The 18,815-nt window shown below is 34.7% G+C and overlaps 1 protein-coding gene and 1 non-coding gene across 5 annotated transcripts in view; both read right to left on the bottom strand.

The window, feature by feature from the left end:
• RABGAP1L (RAB GTPase activating protein 1 like) overlaps positions 1-18,815 on the bottom strand; it is a 720,977-nt gene that overhangs the window by 481,859 nt on the left and 220,303 nt on the right. The gene's annotated exons all lie outside the window — the stretch shown is intronic.
• Positions 7,199-7,305, bottom strand: LOC129506105 (U6 spliceosomal RNA). Its single transcript, XR_008663698.1, has one exon. It is a non-coding gene; the product is annotated as a U6 spliceosomal RNA (small nuclear RNA).

The raw sequence follows: 18,815 nt of genomic DNA, 5'->3' as shown, positions 1-18,815 counted from the left end.
AGTCAAACCCTATTTATGGAAAATGCCATAACAAATTGTAATGAAAAAGCTCAGCATGACAAAAAGATTCCCAAGGCTGTGACTGACGACCTACACATCTCAAATAATATTCAGTGTGCTAACAGTGCTCCTTATCAACTAAAATGGCAGCAACAACAACAAAAGAAAGTAGAAAGTCCTCTATTATTTGCTTACACTGTCCAACAAGGACAATTTAATCTTTTTTTCTAAATGTTAAATAATAATCCTACTGTTGGCTTATGTTAATTCCACAAAACTTATATTCCAATGGTATACTACAATTCTGTAACAATAATAATGGTAATAAAGTGTTCATCATGGCCACAACTGGAACATAAAGGTATACTATAAATGATGCTATATACAAGTCAATAAGATGCATTAAAGACTGGAATTTATTCATGTTTGCATAGTAGCAATAAGACACTTCAGAAAGTGTGATCTAAAGGAGATTACTACACTGAATGTAGTTTAAAGTTACTTGGCACCTTTCTCTGGTACCTTTTTGTTCCGTTCATAGGAAGCAAAACCACCACTGCCCAATTTTGACATACGGTTATTGTTTATTTAAAATATGGCTGAGATGCCATAGAGTCTGAGAAGTACATGACAGAACATTTCTAAAAATTAAATAATGTGTATTTTTATCATTATCAAAAAAGCATTTAATAACTAAAGAAATACAGAAATGTCAGGAACCTGAGGCAAAAAATGAAGGTTAAATCTGCATTTTAACTAATTTTAAATGCCAGGCTAAAAATGGAAAAGCAGCAGAAGCTAACCTATTTGCCACTGTCCTAGTAATCCTAAGGAAATTAAGGTAAGCAACATAAAGGTTATTCTTTTCATACCAAGTACACTTGTTCGAGACGAACACTACTGAACAAAAGCAATTTTACATCCCCCTTTGACAGTGGGTCAGGAAAAAAAGATAATATCCTATATTCTAGGTAGGCCATAAAAACAGACACACATTTCCTTCATTCATCATTCAGTAAATTTTTTCTTGATATCCTACTGTATACTATGCTTTCTTTTTGAAGTCCTTTGGTTTTGGTCAAATACATCTTTTCTTATAAACTGAAGTGACTTTTCCTTTAGGAACAAGTGTGCTTATTTCTCAGATCATTTGCCTTTGGCCCACATATCTCAAAATAAATATATTTTTTTCTGGTTCTGGAGAAAGTTTAGTTTCAAACAGATGTCACATATAAATCAAAAGTAAAGTGAACACTCAGTCTACCTTCTGTACTTAAATTACCTAGAGAAGTTGTTCCAAAACTGGATTAAAAAACTTGGCACAAGATAGGATAAGACTTTTACAGAACAATACTTTATACTACAGGAAGGGAAGAAAGAAGAGAAAGGAGAGCAGGAGGGATGAAAGGAAAAGGTGTGGAGGGAAAGATGGAAGAAAGGAAACCTTCAAAAGACCTCCATGAGGATTACATAGAAAAATTATCAAATATTAATATTTCTAATGAATTTTCATCCCAAAGTATATTACTTAGCATTCAAGTAGCCCCTTTGGCCCAGAGGTCTTTTAGATTTTTGCATTAGTAGATTCATAAATCAAAGTTCAGGTGCAAGACACTTTGGAAATATTATTCAGGTTCATTTTGAGACAGAGAAAAAGCAGTTTTGCTCACAGAACATTTTCCAGAAGATAATAAAGAAGAAAAAGTCCAAAACACATTTGAAGATATTACCAAAAAGTTTATTTTTTGTTCATTATCTGCTGATTCAATAAAGTATTAAGTGCATCCTACGATGTCAGGTATAGTCTAAAGATACTATAGAAAAAAGTTGGTGAGATACATTTATATTCTATATTATCATAGTTACCCATAAGCAAAATAAGATAGTTTGGTACAGAAGAATGGACACAGAACTTAGTTTTACAGATCTAGGTACAGTTTCATATGTTACAATTACCATTTATGTGTCCTGTACAAATAAATTCTTGTATGTTTGGATTTCTCATCTACAAGAAGAGTCATACACCAATTGTCTTGCTTATCCCAGATGATTAGTTGGAACATTAAATAAGAAAATATTTGTGAAACATTTTGGGGAAAAAATATAAAGTATGCTAAAAATGTCACTATTTTTTACAATAAAACTTCAAAGAAGAATGGATATATGAACTATGTAAGACTATTTCATGTAACTCCTCTCGGGCTTCTATTTCCACATAAATAAAGGAGAGAAGGGATTATCACTGGCCTTGGTATTATAAAAGGCTTTCATAAAGATAAAATTAGAAAGTATATAAAAAATTTTATAATTAAGAAGGGCTATTTCTATAAACTGAATGCTTGCATCTTACCAAAATTTATATGTTGAAATTCTTGCCTGCAAGGCGATGGCATTAAGAAATAGAGCTCCTAGGAAGTGATTAGTGCCCTTTATAAATGTAGCCCAAGAAAGCTGCCTTGCCACTATGTGAGGACAAAGCAAGAAGGCATCCTCTATAAACCAGGAAGTAGGCATTCACCAGACACTGCATCTGTTTATGCCATGATCCCAGACTTCCCAGCCTCAGAACTGTAAGAAATAATTTTTTGTTGTTTATAAGCCACCCACTTTTGGTATTTTGTTATAATAGCCCAAATGGACTAAGTCAGCTATGAAATATAAATGACTTTTTATTATTATGAATTTTATTTTCTATTTTTAAAACATTTTTGGGAAGTTGTTCAAATATTAAAAATTACTTAAATCTTGATGACCCCCCCCCTTTTTTTTTAAGATTTTACATATTTATTAGAGACACGGGGGGGGGGGCGGGGGCGGGGCAGAGACACAGGTAGAGGGAGAAGCAGGCTCCATGCAATGAGCCTGACGTGGGACTCGATCCCAGGTCTCCAAGATCACACCCTGGGCTGAAGACAGCGCTAAACCGCTAAGCCACCGGGGCTGCCCTTGATGATCCTTATTAATCAGGCACAGGAAACCTAGACACAAGATAATTGTCACCCAATGAGCAGAAAACATATTCTAGTTTGTTACATTTACAATAAGTCTCAAAACTGGAAGAAACCACAGAAAGCTCTCTTTTTCTTATGAGAAGTAATCCAAAGTATGTGCTCTTAAACCAGATAACTCTCTTGTTTACTATAACTTTGGGCAAGTTATTTAAAATCTTTATGCTTCAATAATAGCACCTAAATAATTATAAGTAATATTGATAAATAGCAATAATTGAGTTCGCACATTCAATAATAAATAATATTATTATACTATTATTAGAATTAGAATAGAATTAGCTATTTCATTATATATCATTAAAGGCATTATTAAATTTCTACCTTCTCAGAGCAGTATGATAATAAGCCTTTAGACAAATAACTCTTGCTTCCCTTCAAAAGTACTAAAAGTTGACACACATAGAAAGTTGTGCTTCTAGTAGGACAGCATAAACCCTAACAGACCCAGACTAAATACAAAGAAACAAATCACTAAGGGCTCTGGAGAGAGGAAGAAAGCAGGAATATTTTGGAGATGTAATCCAAACTTGGAGAATGGGAATACCTGAGATAAGTATGCATTTTTTGCATCTTTGACCTGAGGGCAGGCCACAGTCACAGTGTGATGCTGATGTTCCTATAGAACGTGTGCTGTCTTTCTTGACTGAGAAGCCAGGCTAACAGCCCAGTGTAATCACAGTTGCCAGAGAGTGAGGAAGGAAAAATGGAAAAGAAGAGCCAGAGAGTAAAAATCCTAAATTTTGCGTATAACATCTCCCAAATTTCTGGGTAACCCCTAACACAAGCATACATGTGACAAACTAGGCTGGCAGGCTCAAGCTGAATGGACTCAACTGAGAACAGGGCTGCTAGCCACCACAGGCAAGACAGAGTTATAATCTGAATAAAATCAAGTTAAGCACTTGCTAAACAAGAAGTCAATATTCTCATAATATTCAAAATTTCCAGGACAGAGCTCCAAAATTATGTGATGAGTACCAGGAAACTGTAACCCATTTAAAGGAAAAGACAATCAACAGAAGCCAACCTTAAAATGATCCAAATGTCGAAACTGTCAGCTCTTTCCAGTTACTAGACTACACTTGAGCAGGAAAAAAAATACAAAGTATTTTCTTAGTTTGTGATACTGGGGGAAAATAAAGTCAAGCTTAAACTTCATTCTGTCCTGGAAAAGTCCCTAGAAATATGTTCACATCATTATATGCTTTTGCAAGATTTGGCAGGGGAAAAAAAGGTTTTTTCCTTAAAGAGCTTTCCTACCCCAAAATTATGCTTCAGGCCCAACAAAACTTGAATCCACATTGGATTTTGAAGGTACAACTAAGTAGAATAAAAGTGAGAGATGAAAGGCATATTAGAAATAAAAAATAAGCTAGTTTATAAATCCTCTTGAGCATTTAGAATACTAATAAACATGTCCTGAATGATGAGTGCCATTTAAAAAGCACTATCACAAAAAAATAAATAAAATTAAATAAATAAATAAAAAGCTCTCACAAATTAGTAACATTTAACCCAATGCTTTCTAAATCAACAATCCAGATAATAAAATATGTAATATGTTCACGATTCATATAATTATGTCTATGTTAGTGATCAAATATGTCATGAATAATATCTAAACTCATTTTCTTCCTGGGAGTGACTTCTAAAAAGTAATACAAATAAAGTGGCTCTTGCCGTTGATGTATTTAGTATATGTCATTTCATTTCAATAGCAAAGGCACTGGACAGGTTTTTTGGAGGACTATTTGTCACAATATATTTCTGGCTGTATCCTTACCTATTTTCAAAAATAAAAAAACTAGCCTTTCAGCAACCTTCAACCCGGTGTTAAGGTACTCTCTCTCCATGATAGAATATTTTAAATTAATGTGGTTGGCTTTCACAAAAGAATTCTCTCAATATAACTTGACAGAAGGAATGGGGCATAGGACTTGTCTTCCTGGGAAGTAAAATACATTATGGTTTTAAATGTGATGGGTCAAATAGTATGGGAATGAAGATTAATGGAAGTAAAATGTAATTCTTATTCTTCAGGCTCAAATGGAAAATCTAAAAGGCTATATACATTTTGAGAATTAAAGAAGCAACCTGAATCAATTTTGGCTGAAAGTAGACAGCCAAAACCCAGGAGAGAAAAATTATTCAGAAGAAATATCTACCTCTTTGATCTCTGACTTTCCTTCCTTCTTTTCCATCAAGTAAAAGTATAAGATCATTTAGATGTTACATAAAGCATAAATTAAGAAGAAAGAACTTAAACCTTATAAGGCAACTATGTTTAATCCACTGTCATGATTCTCATTTTATATTTATTTAGAGAGTATTCTTTTGGTAAGAAACTATATTCTAATTTTACTTTAAATATATACTTTTTTTGAGAGAGAGAGAATATGTACATAGATCTGTATACTAGGTGAGAGGGGATGGGGGGAAGGGAGAAAGAATGTTAAGCAGACACCAAGGACAGCACGGAGCTCAAAGGATGGGTCAGGATCTCACATGCCTGAGATCATGACCTACACCAAAATGAAGAGTGGGTACTTAACCAACTGAGCCACCCAGGGATATTTAGTTTTTAAACTATATTGTCACAATCTCTTTCAAAAATACCATCAGGATTTTTCACAGAGCTGGAACAAACAATACTAAAATTTGTATGGAACCAGAAAAGATCCCGAATAGCCAAAGCAGTGTTGAAAAAGAAAACCAAAGCTGGTTTTCTGGAAGCTGGAAGCATCACAATTCCAGACTTCAGGCTGTGTTACAAAGCTGTAACCATCAAGACAATATGGTATTGGCACAAAAACATACACATGGACCAATGGGACAGAATACAGAACCCAGAAATGGACCCTCAACCCTATGGTCAACTAATCTTTGAAAAATCAGGAAAGAACATCCAATGGAGAAAAGACAGTCTCTTCAACATATGGTATTGGGAGAACTGGACAGCCACATGCAGAAGAATGACACTGGACCACTTTCTCACATCACACACAAAAATTAGACTATAATGTCTTGGGGCAAGTAGGTGGCTCAGTTAAGCACTGAACTCTTGATTTTGGTTCAGGTCATGATCTCAGGATTTTGAGACTGAGCCTTGCATTAGGCATGGTGCCTGCTTAAGATTCTATCTCTCTCTCACTCTGCGCCCACCCCTACACCCCTCTACTCTCTCTCTTAAAAAAAAAGAAAAAACTACATTGTTGTATCTGTTCGTAACAATAATAGTATTCACTTATGATCTCTCTATTATAGTAAAGGTTAATCCATGATTGTAGAAAAATTTAAAAACTATTTTATATAAATATTAAATTAAATTACATTGTGACTTTTTAGCTATTTCTTTCTTAAATAAAACAAGCCAGAAATAATTACATGTATTTACTGAGCTAATGATCATTAAAATATTTCAGAAACATTTTAGAGCTTAAGGCTTAGGACCTAGACCCCTACTATTCAAATTGTGCTTCATAGACTATTAGTGGTATTGGCATTAACAGATGAGTTGTTAGAAATGAGAATTGCAAGCCCCATCTCAGACCTACTGAATCAGAAACTACAGTTTAACAAGATTCACAGGTGTTCTGAATACACATTGAATTCTAAGGTCTGTCCTAGATAATGTTTCTGACCAAAAAAAAGTCAACAGTGAAATTAAACCTGAATGTAAACAAACCAAGAACAAATTATCAAGTATTGACCCTGCTTTGATGATTAAATCAAGACTTGCAGAGAGGTATGGAATTGGCACTTGAGACTATATTCTAAGTTTACCCTCTAATAAAATCTAAATGACATAATGTTGACATTTAGATCTGCTACCATATTTTTACTGGACTAAGCCTCCCTTAAAGACTCTTTGGGATGCCCCTGAAGCAATACTGGAATCCTTAGAGAACTCTTAAAATTACCAAGATAAACATGGATTTCTCTTGTTTTCCTTTTTTTAAATATTTTATTTAAATTCAATTTGCCAACATATAGTATAACCCAGTGCTTATCCTATCAAGTGCCCTCCTTAGTGCCGGTCACACAGTTACCCTATCCCCCCAATCTTCTCCCCTTCTGCAACCCTTTGTTTCCCACAGTTAGAGGTCTCTCATGGTTTGTCTTTCTAATTTTTTCCTCAGTTTACATCCATTCCCTTATAGTCCCTTTCACTGTTTCTTATATTCCACAAAAATATGGAATGCTTCAGGAATCTGCAGGTCATCCTTGCTCAGGGGCCATGCTAATCTTCTCTGTATTGTTCCAATTTTAGTATATGTGCTGCCGAAGCAAGTACTCTCTTGTTTTCAAAGGAGTTTTCACTGCTATAGGCTTTCTTAGAGAACATCTTGAACTCCAGAATAAAAACAAAGTCATTATTTAATTTGTAAGCATTCTCTCAAAGTATTAATATGCCACCAGAAGACTCCTATATTAAAGAATTGCCAATGACTTAAGACACTACTGACTTTGGTACAAACTGGATAGAATTTAGCACCAAGAAAACCTTTCCTCCTACATGGTAATAAAATCATTCTACTTAAGAGTTCCATTAACAATATCATTGCAAAGAGTGAATGCCTATAAACATAATAAATGAACAAAGCTTGTATTTTTATAACATAAAACTATATCATTTATAGCTCACTAATTATGTATTACTGTCCAGCAAAAATTAAAAGCCTGATGGAAAATTAAGTGATCTTCATGTTTGCAAATGCTGGAGACTATTTTTGTTAGACTGTCAGAATTTACTAACCACGATTATGACATACGGTCTAAAGAGTGTAACAGCCTCATCATGTTAATTAATTGTTCTTCTCTTTTAAAGATCTATTGTGTTTTCTAACTGAGCAATAATTCAAGTAAAATGCCCCCCAAAAAAACCACTTGGTCTCCCATTTTGGAGTCTAGTTGGCAGCTCTGAGCTTTGCCAACAGCCCCAACTGTTCTCTTTTAGACGCCTCATATTCCACACACAGCTTCATTAACAGTGAGCTGAAAACAACCTTGCGTTGAGTGTTTTGTTTGGGACTTACTTGGCCAGGACATTTTGAACAGTAGTGTCCCAATGAAGTACTAGATATTATTTAGGTAAGAATGAGCTTCAAAAAAAAACAACAATGGTCTTTCAGAAATTTCTAACTCTATAACTGCATGACTTAATCTGGTGATAAAAGCAGTTATTAAACGTTTACCTCAAAAAAAAATGTTTACCTCCCCCTCCCACCCAAAATATTAGTATCAGTGGAAATAATATCTTACTTTACTTAACCTAAACATTATGCTACCTATGAAAAGTATATGATTCAAGTGCCTAATTTGGATCAATTCTACATCATTTTGGGGTGATGCACAATTTTTATTCACCGCCACTTGTGCACACCAAGGAGGGTAGGTACCAACACTGGTGAGCAACCCAGACAACAAGCAGAAATTCTATGCGTGTGCTATCATACCTTAGCACTGAATAAAGCCCACCTCTGGAAAGCCAGCAAGTTGTCTCTCAGTTTAGTCTCTGAAAGTACTGTTTATTCATGAAAACTTTGATAAGCCTGCAATTTTATCACAATGTAAAGAAAAAATAGTCTCTATGATTTTATGCTCCAAACAAGTTCAGTGGAAAACATTAAAAAGAGAGTTAAAAATTATAAGTAAATTATCCGTAACTCTAGTTTCTATATCTAGTTTTGACATAAGTCTTCCATTTGACCTTGGGCTGAGTAAAACTTTTAGGTTTCTACATTAATTATAATACTATTATTTATAATCAAACTAATCCACAGATAAGTCAAAAAAATGAATGTTTCTAAGTCAATTCTCAAAATTAATGTATTAAATAAACATATGACAATACTTTAAATAAGGTAAACATCTGAGTAACTGAGTTATGCAAATTAATGCAAATCAACATATCCAAGTTCTTTTTTTTTAAGATTTTTATTTATTTATTCATAGACACAGAGAGAGAGAGAGGCAGAGACACAGGCAGAGGAAGAAGCAGGCTCCATGTAGGGAGCCCGATGTGGGACTCGATCCAGGGTCCCCAGGATGACACCCCAGGCTGCAGGCGGTGCCAAACTGCTGTGCCACCAGGACTGCCCCATATCCAAGTTCAAAGGAAACCCTAATCAAAAAGAAGCCGAGGTTGGGGGCTCCTGGGGGCTCAGTGGGTTAAGCGGCTACCTTCAGCTCAGGCATAGTCCTGGGACTGAGCCCCGAGTTGGGCTCTCTGCTTTTCAGGGAGTTTGCTTTTCCCTCTGCCTCTCTCCCTGATTGTTGTGTGTGCAACCTCTATATCTATCAAATAAATAAATAAAATCTTAAAAAAAAAAAAACAACGAAAACCAAAAAGAAGCCCAGAAATCTAAAACCTGAGTAAAAACAATGCCATCTGCTTTAATACTGTTTTTGTTCAAGATACTGTCTTGCTCTCATCAGATGCATCACATAACATAGGTTAGTGGCATTTCTGGGTTAACATTTTTTTCTTCCTATGTTTAAACAAAGGACAATTCAATAGAAATATATCTAAATTTAAAAGGCAATAACTCCATCATTCATAAGGCTTATGTTTGCCAACTTGATAGCCATCAAGTTTGTAAACATTAGATTGTGTTGTGTTAGCGATCATTTGTACAAGATTTAGTATCCTGAACTATAACTGATTTGAAATAACAGCAAAGAATAAAATGATCCCCAAAGAGCCGGAATTCAAATCATGCTCATAAAAATAAAGAGTCAAAATACAAAAATCACAATCTACTACGTGCCAACAGGTCGGGATGGAAGACTTGGAAGGATACGAAAAAGAGTAAGTTACAACTCCAATTCTTACTGAGGGAAGCTTTTCAGTTCTTATCTTCCTAATTTGTCCAACTACTTGCCTATTTTAGAAACTAATAAACTTCTGTATATGTATTAAAACACTATCAAAAGATAGGAAGTAAATTAACAAAAGCAACATTAAGAACAATGATAAAGTAGTATTCATAATCAATTACTATTTGGTAAATTAAGAGATATCTGATATGCTGCATATAATAATCATCATACAAACACAAAGAAGCCTGGAAAACAAGACAGAATATATACATAATGCATATACCCTTATGAAATTAAGTTTCTTTTATATATTAATTCTTTAAGACTTCAGTTAAACCAAATAAACTGTTAAGCTTACACAAATAAACTGTTAAGCTTACACAAACGTTAGATAAATCCACTAATAGTTGTTAGATATTTATGTTGATTTTGATCTCATATGACATACATGTTTATGTATCTATCTACATACATACCCAAATGTCGTCAACTAAGATTATTTCTAAATAGCACGTTTGTTCCATGATTTTAAAAACATAGTAAGAATACAAGTTAAAAAACCTTGCTGATCAACCAAAATATTTTAACTCCAAAGTTATTGCTATTATGTAAATTTACATCTAAAAAGAAGTCAGTTAAATATCAAAGTTTAGGGATACCTGAGTGGCACAGTGGTTAAGTGTCTGCTTTCAGCTCAGGGCGTGATCCCAGGGTCCTGGAATGGAGTGCCACATCAGGCTCCCCCCAGGGAGTCTGCTTTTCTCTCTGCTTATGTCGCTGCCTCTCTCTTGTGTCTCTCAAGAATAAATAAATAAAATCTTTAAAATAAGTAAATATCAAAGCTTCCTACTACAAAATAAAGTTGGCAAGAAATTTTTCAACTCACTCCTTTCAAGTGGGACATAAGCAGTTAAAGAATGTTGCTAGAAGCTGGATAGCAAGTAGCCAAGTCTACAGTTTCTTCTGTAAAATAGTCTGAGGCAGCTGATGAGCAGTTTCCTTTTAATTAGAGTCGTTTCCTGATTAATTAGTCCCAGAGCACTTAATGCAAGACTACACTGTGCCACAGGGACAAACAGTGATTCTTCTCATAGTACTAAGTACCATCTTTTCCCAAGGATCAAGTTCAATCTATTTTCTGTTCAAATCGGAAAGGGTCGATTCAAATCGGAAAGTAAAAATAAGTTGGAAAAACTGTAGGCCAATACCAAGAGATATATCACCAACCCCAGCAGGGAAAAGGAGTATGTAGATTATCTAGGGGAATTCCTTCAGTTCTTCATTTTAGTTCTCTTACAGTTTTCTTACTCAGAAAATCTTGATTTTAAATCAAATGTAATAAAGATCAATTTTCCTTTGGACTGCATGATCAGCTCTATAGGACTAAATGAGAACGAAATTTTATAAACATTCCTAAATTATCCCTGCACAGATGTGAGCTTTGAAACTCTTAAAAGATCTGAAGTCCCTAGAAAGTAAAATAGGAAAGCTACAGACATTTCAGTTACATAATCTGAATGAAGTACCTATCCAGAGTATCTAAGTACCAAATAAACAAGATGGGTAGAAAAATTAAGATAAGCTTTCCTTTTATAAGTTTTCAACTAAAAGTTGCCATTATACTTTTTCAAACAAGAACTGAAGTTTTAAAGAGTTAAATGGAATTACTTCTTTTCATATCACTTTTGCAGGTATCAAGGTAAAAGCTTCATAATCCTGTCTTCAGAAAATTAGTCATCTATTAAAAGATTATGTAGCTTTCATAAACATGTCAGAGATCAGCTCTTAAAGGATAGAACTGATTGAAGTATTCTGACAGTAGTAACAAGAAAAGCTCTCAAATATGCATACCCATAATATTCCAACCCAGCAATAAAAAAGTTTTCAGCAACTTTTATATACTCTATTCATCATTCATTAGGAATAGAAGTGTTTGTAATAAAAAAAAAAAGTAGAGCTTATTGTATTCTTAATAGAAGCATTACTGGTAAAATTGTCAATCTAGAAAAAGTAAAGATTTAAGAGAGAGACGAAAACAACGAGAATCATAATAAATTGTTATGGTGTAATTATTCTTAAATAGCAATGTATTGAATTAATTATAATACTTATTTTGAAAAAGGAATGAATATATTAATTAAATCAAAAGCCAGTTCATGGAATAAATCTTTAAAATCTGAAAATATTCTGCAGTATCAATAATATCCTCAACATGGAATTTATCTAGTATCTTCTTGAAGAAGCTCAAGAAATTTCTCAAAGAAGCTGAATTTTTCCAAGGCCTACAATAATCTTTAATTTACTCAATGGTCCTTTGGCTTTTCCATTTGTTTATTTTTTTTCTACTGACAGGAAAAGGAAGTAGAAACCAGGATATGAGTTTGCAATAGGAGATGCACAGTGTGTCATAATTGGGGGCCTTTTTGTGTGCATATTAAAATTACATATCTACTCTATAAGCTTAAAAGAGGTAATTATTTATCTTATAATGAAAATACTAAATAAATCAAGAATACAACTTTTCAATGACTAGCCTTGCATCTGGTCCCTAAGAGCTACTCATCAAATGTGATGAAAAAATGAGACTTCAGTTAGTCAGCTCTGGTCTATAATTTGAAGTGTTCTAATAAACAAAACAAAACAACCAAAAAACAAAAACCAACATTCTTAACTTCTAATATAATTCTCCAATTATTATACTATAACCAACCTAACCCCTCCTATTTTTTTAAATCATGGAGCACTGACCTATACATTTTAATTCATGTAGTCATTCAACAAATATTTATATTCAAGGCTGATGCCAGGCTCTGAGTATACAAAGAATATTTTTTTAAGAAGATTTTATTTATTTATCCATGAGAGACACAGAGAGATAGAGAGGCAGAAACAAAGGCAGAGGGAGAAGCAGGATCCATGCAGGGAGCCAGATGCAGGACTCCATCCCAGGACTCCAGGATCACGCCCTGAGCCAAAGGCAGATGCGTAACCACTGAACCACCCAAGTGTCCCTACAAAGTACATTTTGTTTGGAGAAACAAAATGACAGTTTCTCTATGATGAGACAGTCTACTGTCTTGTCAGTTTAAATATCAACTAAAAGCCATGCAACTAACAAGCAACCTAATCTGAGAAATTCACAGGAAAATGAAATCCAGCAAATATAAAATACCAAATAATGAAAATCACTTTTTAGAACTACATTACAGTTAAGAAAAGGAGGCTGATAATAGAGAATGGAAGAAATGATGGAAAGACAAACAAATATAAACTGTTAAGAAAAGGAGGCTGATAATAGAGAATGGAAGAAATGATGGAAAGACAAACAAATATAAACTGAGATAGAAAAAGATAAAGATATCGAGAAAGATTCATTACGTAATCAAACAGTAACCTATAAAATGGAACTGTTGTTACCAAAATACAAGAAATGTGTAATGTGGGGGACTGAGGGTGGGTTTTTGGTACCTGGCTCATATCTGTTGTCTCATACTTTTTTTTTTAACCTTGACACCAATTAATGGTAAATAGATGAAAACAAATCTGAATGAAAAAGTAAATCAATACAAAAACCCTGGGGAAAACTCATCATACCACATTACCCAATATAACTATACTGTAGAAACATGTACAGATAAGATTAATAAGGTTATTATGGGAAAAAAAAGTTATGAAATTGGGATCCAGGAGTCATAGTATAATCTAAGACTCTTGAAAATTTGCATGATTTAGGAGAAATATCACTGTTTTCCTCTTATCCTTAATTCTAAAGCTATAAATACATATTTTATGTCACTAAATGATCTATGCTCAATAATCCAAACACTTCCCTTCAAACAGTGTACTCCTTCGCTAACTCCATGACATGAAAATAAAGGTAACATTAGAAAATTACCTATTCTTGGGCAGCCCGGGTGGCTCAGTGGTTTAGCGCCACCTTCAGCCCAGGGCGTGATCCTGGAGACCTGGGATGTAGTCCCAGGTCCCTGCGTGGAGCCTGCTTCTCTCTGCCTGTGTCTCTGCCTCTCTCTCTCTCTCTCCTCTCTGTGTTTCTCATGAATAAATAAATAAAATCTTTAAAAAATAATAAAAAAGAAAAGAAAATTACCTGTTCCTTAATTTATCTGGAAACTATTTACTATGTTTAAAGGATAAGAAAAACAGTATCTGTTACTAGAAACAGAACAATGTCACTTAAGTACATGAAAAGAAGTACATGAAAATTTAAAAATTTTTACAGAAATATGTCAATGCTGGGGGAAAGACTCTCAGTGCATCTCAGATTCACATTTAATTGTAGTTTTGATACATGCAGAAGTGAATATAGATATCATAGAAAATGAAAGACCTCAGAGGATGAAAAAAATGATAAAAGTGATGCTGTGAAAAAGTAATAATAAGCAAGGTATAATTATGTACTAAGAAATCACTGCCTTTTTATGTAAGAAAAGAGAAAATGTACATTTTCTTAAAGCATTTTTTTAAAGGTTTTTTTTTTTTTTAAGATTTTATTCATGAGAGACACACAGAAAGGCAGAGACATAGGCAGAGGGAAAAGCAGGTTCCCCGTGGAGAGCCCAACACAGGGTAGATCCCAGGACCCCGGGATGACCACCAGAGCCAAAGGCAGGCAGACAGACACTCAACCACTGAGCCACTCAGGCATCCCAAGAATCTTTTTCAATAATTCTTTTTTTTTCTTTTTCAATAATTCTTGATTTCCTTTCATAAAGACCTACTGGTAACTACATGCTCAAGACATTACAATACAGTGAATACCTTTATTCTGTTTGCCCACCTTATTTTGGGGGGTTAGTATACGTTAAAGAATTATACATTTTCTGGAAAAATTTTTGTGAATGTCATGGCTATATCAGTAATGTACCATTCAGTACAAAAGTCTGTGGCTTTTATACATACCAATGATACAGACCCCGCTAGAATAACCCCATTCTATCAAAAAAGCTCATTTCCTACAACTAGACAAGTTGATGACAGAGAACAGAGCAGCCGTGTAATTAAGCAGTGCCCTGCCTCTTGATGAAATCTAGTGTTAAGTGTTATCTGACTAACCTACAGCACTGAATTTTTTAAAAATAAACCAAGTAAAGAAAAAGCAAACAACTACCTGGCTAAATAATGTACAGAGTTTAATTTAGTTGTGAGACCTTATCAAATGAAAGAAATCTGTAACTGATACCATAACTTGACTTCTTAATTATTCTTTAAATGTTGTTCAATCATAATAAAAATACCAATTTAAACATTTCCTCTTGAGAATGTCCAGTAATTATAGTACGTTCCACCAAAATACAATAAAACATTTTCTTTACCTACATGTTTTATTAAAAATAATCAGTTACACTAATACACTGGAGAATAAAGAGAAGACAGGCTTTATTCCAAGCAGTACCAATAACCTGACAAGAATAAAGAGAGTGAAACCTTACGTGCCCATATAATGCTCAAGAAAGCAGAGAATTTGCAGAATCTTAAAACAGGCCAGTCTCATGGCTGTTTTTTATTTATATTCCAAAAGAAATTTTGACAGCAACTACCAAAGTAATATTTGCAACTACTGCCCTTTTGGCTCTCTGATAGAAGTTTTGGCTGTCTGTAGTTTATAAAATTGAACTTCTACTTTTCAAGCTTACACTGTTTTATATCTATCTGATACAGAGCATTTTTTCATTGCATGGACTCTAAAAATTAATATGCATTACCATCTTAGCACAGTACCAGCATAGAATAAGAACTCAAATATCTATAATGTTACTTGTTAAAATTCTATTACATCAACCCTAGGTAACCAATTAAATATTCTTGTGATATATCATTTTGATATGACATATTTTCTTAAGTTTTCACTTCACATATTTATTCTAACAAGAATAAACTTGTATTACATTCTTCCAATTTAACAAGGGGACAAGCATTGACCCATGAATAGTGGATGCAGTCAGCCAATGGGGTGGGGAGTGATGAAAAGCAGCAGCACACTGATTTCACTTGTGAAGTCTCCTTGCACAATCTAAGCTAAGTCACTAACTGGCAGCTGAATCACTACATTAGCCAACTCTATACTGCACTCTCTTCTATCCTGCTCAGGCTATCTTCAGACATCTTCTTCCTTGTGAACTTTTCCCTCGCCTACCTGAGCTGTGACCATCTCTTTTGTATTCCATATACCTAAGATACCTATTATAATCTGTATCATAATATACTCAATCTATCTGTGCACAGACCTATCTTAACCTAGGCTACACTCATCAAGGGTATGAACGCATTTCATCTACATAGCCCTAGAAACCACAGAAAGCCTGGCCCGTAAAAGCTGCCCAATAAAGAGTTACTGGATGAGTAAATGAATTAATAGGTGAATGAGACTAATAATTGCCTTGCAGTCTTGATTATAACAGACGGTCATTAGGAATGGTTTTTAGAGAACATCATTTGACTTTATAGTATACTTGAATATGCATAATCACTAAATAATAAATCATAATCCCTAGAAAGTCAAGTTTTAGGATTCAAATATTCCATGACATTCACCGACCAGAAAAAAAACATGAAAGACAAGTCTGCATTTCATATTTCTAAAAAGGTTCCTTCTCAGTTTCGTCAGCCTGTTATTCACATCACGTGCTCTTGTGAAAATTATGTGACTGGAAGTACTCTAACATACGTATTAACAAAGAAATATGGGACGTCTGAATGGCTCAGCAGTTGAGCGTCTGCCTTTGGCTCAGGTTGTGATTCCGGGGTTCTGGGATCGAGTTCCACATTGGGCTCCCCACAGGGAGCCTGCTTCTCCCTCTCCCTATGTCTCTGCCTCTGTGTGCCTCTCTCTCATGAATAAATAAATAAAAACTTTTTTAAAAAAGTATAAATATAGGGACACCTGGGTGGTTCAGCGGTTAGGCATCTGCCTTCAGCTCAGAGCATGATCCTGGAGTCCTGGGATGGAGTCCCATGTCGGGCTCCCTGCATGGAGACTGCTTTTCTCTCTGCCTGTGTCTCTGCTTCTCTCTCTCTCTCTCTCTCTCTCTCTCTGTCTCATTAATAAATAAATAAAATCTTTTTAAAAAATAATTAAAAAGATAAAGTAGAAATATAAACTGACACCAATATCCTTACTACTGCTATCATGTTCATGATGTAATATCATATTGGTAAAAATAGTGCTTATCTTGAATACTTACTATATGCCAAGCACATTATCATCATATTTAATTCCTATAACAATTCCAGTAGGTATTACCATTATCCTTGCTTTATAAATGATGAAACTGAGGCTTAGGAAGTTGGAATAACTTTTCAAGATCATATATTAATATGTGGAAGGGGTGAGACTCAAATCTAGATCAATCTAGTATATACAGCATATATGTTTATTGATATAAGAAAAGATTCATTTGGAAAAACCAAGAATTCAAGTGGTGGGGAGAAATGGCTTGTGATGATGTTATTTCTGAAAGCTTATCAATTAAAAAACTTGTTTTGATTTTAACAGTGTAAAATATGAATGTTATAAATTAGGTTACTTCTACAAAAGAGCACAGAACCATGATCCAATATTTACCATAATAATCAGCAGATTTTATGGATAAATTATACCAGACATGTCATGTAATTACTGAAATTACACATACAGGGGTGCCTGGTTAGGCGTCTGACTCTTGGTTTCAGCTCAGGTCATGATCTCAAGGTTGTGAGACAGAGCCCTGCATTGGGCTCCACGCTCAGCATGAAGTATGCTTAAGATTCTCTCTTCCTCTCTTTCCCTCTCTGCCCCTCCCCCCAAGATCATCTAAAACAAACTAATTAATTAATTAAGAAATTACACATACAGTTCTGTAAAACAACATAAAATTCAAGTTGCCCCCAACACACCAAACTTCCCCCATGTCAAATGGTTGCTAATATGTGAAAGTGTAATCATTACTGAATGGCTTCTCGAGCCAGATATTAAGATTGAATCTTCAGTTCAGGTGCTCTAAATTCTGTCTGAGATCCCATAGGGGAAATAGGGTCACAATCCTCTACTGTCTTTTCAGATCACCTCAAAATTGTGAAGAATGCTAATTTCATAGGAATAACAAGAAATAACAACTGCAAGCAATAAAGAACTTAAGATTTCAGGAATATGTGGTACAAGTCTGCCACTGATCCCAAAACAGTGCTGATGCCCTCAGCCTTTAGTAGAAGTCATGCAGCAGCAGACAATGGCTGAAACCTCAGGCCACCTTGGGTCAGTCTGTGTAGTGGCGCCTGGGTGGCTCAGTCAGTTGAGCAACTGACTTTGTTCGGCTCAGATCATAACCTCAGGGTTCTGGGATCGTCTGCATTGGGCTACAAGTTCAGCAGGTAGTCTGCTTCTCTGTCTCCCTCTCCTTCATCTCTCTCACCCCACTAGTGTTCTCTCTCTCTCAAATAAGTAAATAATTTTTTTAAAAAAGGATAGACTGTGTAACATCTTAGAAGTCAGATGTTTGGGATCCCTGGGTGGCGCAGCGGTTTGGCGCCTGCCTTGGGCCCAGGGCGCGATCCTGGAGACCCGGGATCGAATCCCACATCGGGCTCCTGGTGCATGGAGCCTGCTTCTCCCTCTGCCTATGTCTCTGCCTCTCTCTCTGTGACTATCATAAATAAATAAAAAAAATTAAAAAAAAAAAAAAAAGAAGTCAGATGTTTTAGAACTGTTCTAGCACTGATTCTATAAAGTACTGCTTAGATGTTTTCTACCACTTGTAGGGTTTATACATGTTTCCCGATATAAACTGAGTAATAAATAAACCAAATTATAAATTTCATTTCCATACAATGAACAGTATAAAGCAAAGAAAAGGGATAGTACTGCTTTTATTTCTTTAGCCTTTTACTGCCTTATTATCTTTGTTTCTTTAGCCTTTATTATCTTTATTAACAATGAGAAAAATACAGAGGTTTTTCCTTCCAAAGGATCTTTAAAAGACAAAATGT

Source organism: Nyctereutes procyonoides, unplaced genomic scaffold (genome assembly GCF_905146905.1).
Source record: "Nyctereutes procyonoides isolate TBG_1078 unplaced genomic scaffold, NYPRO_anot_genome, whole genome shotgun sequence".
Classification (NCBI taxonomy): domain Eukaryota; kingdom Metazoa; phylum Chordata; class Mammalia; order Carnivora; family Canidae; genus Nyctereutes; species Nyctereutes procyonoides.
Note: the sequence above shows the minus strand (reverse complement) of the source record. Positions and strands in the feature narration are given on the sequence as shown.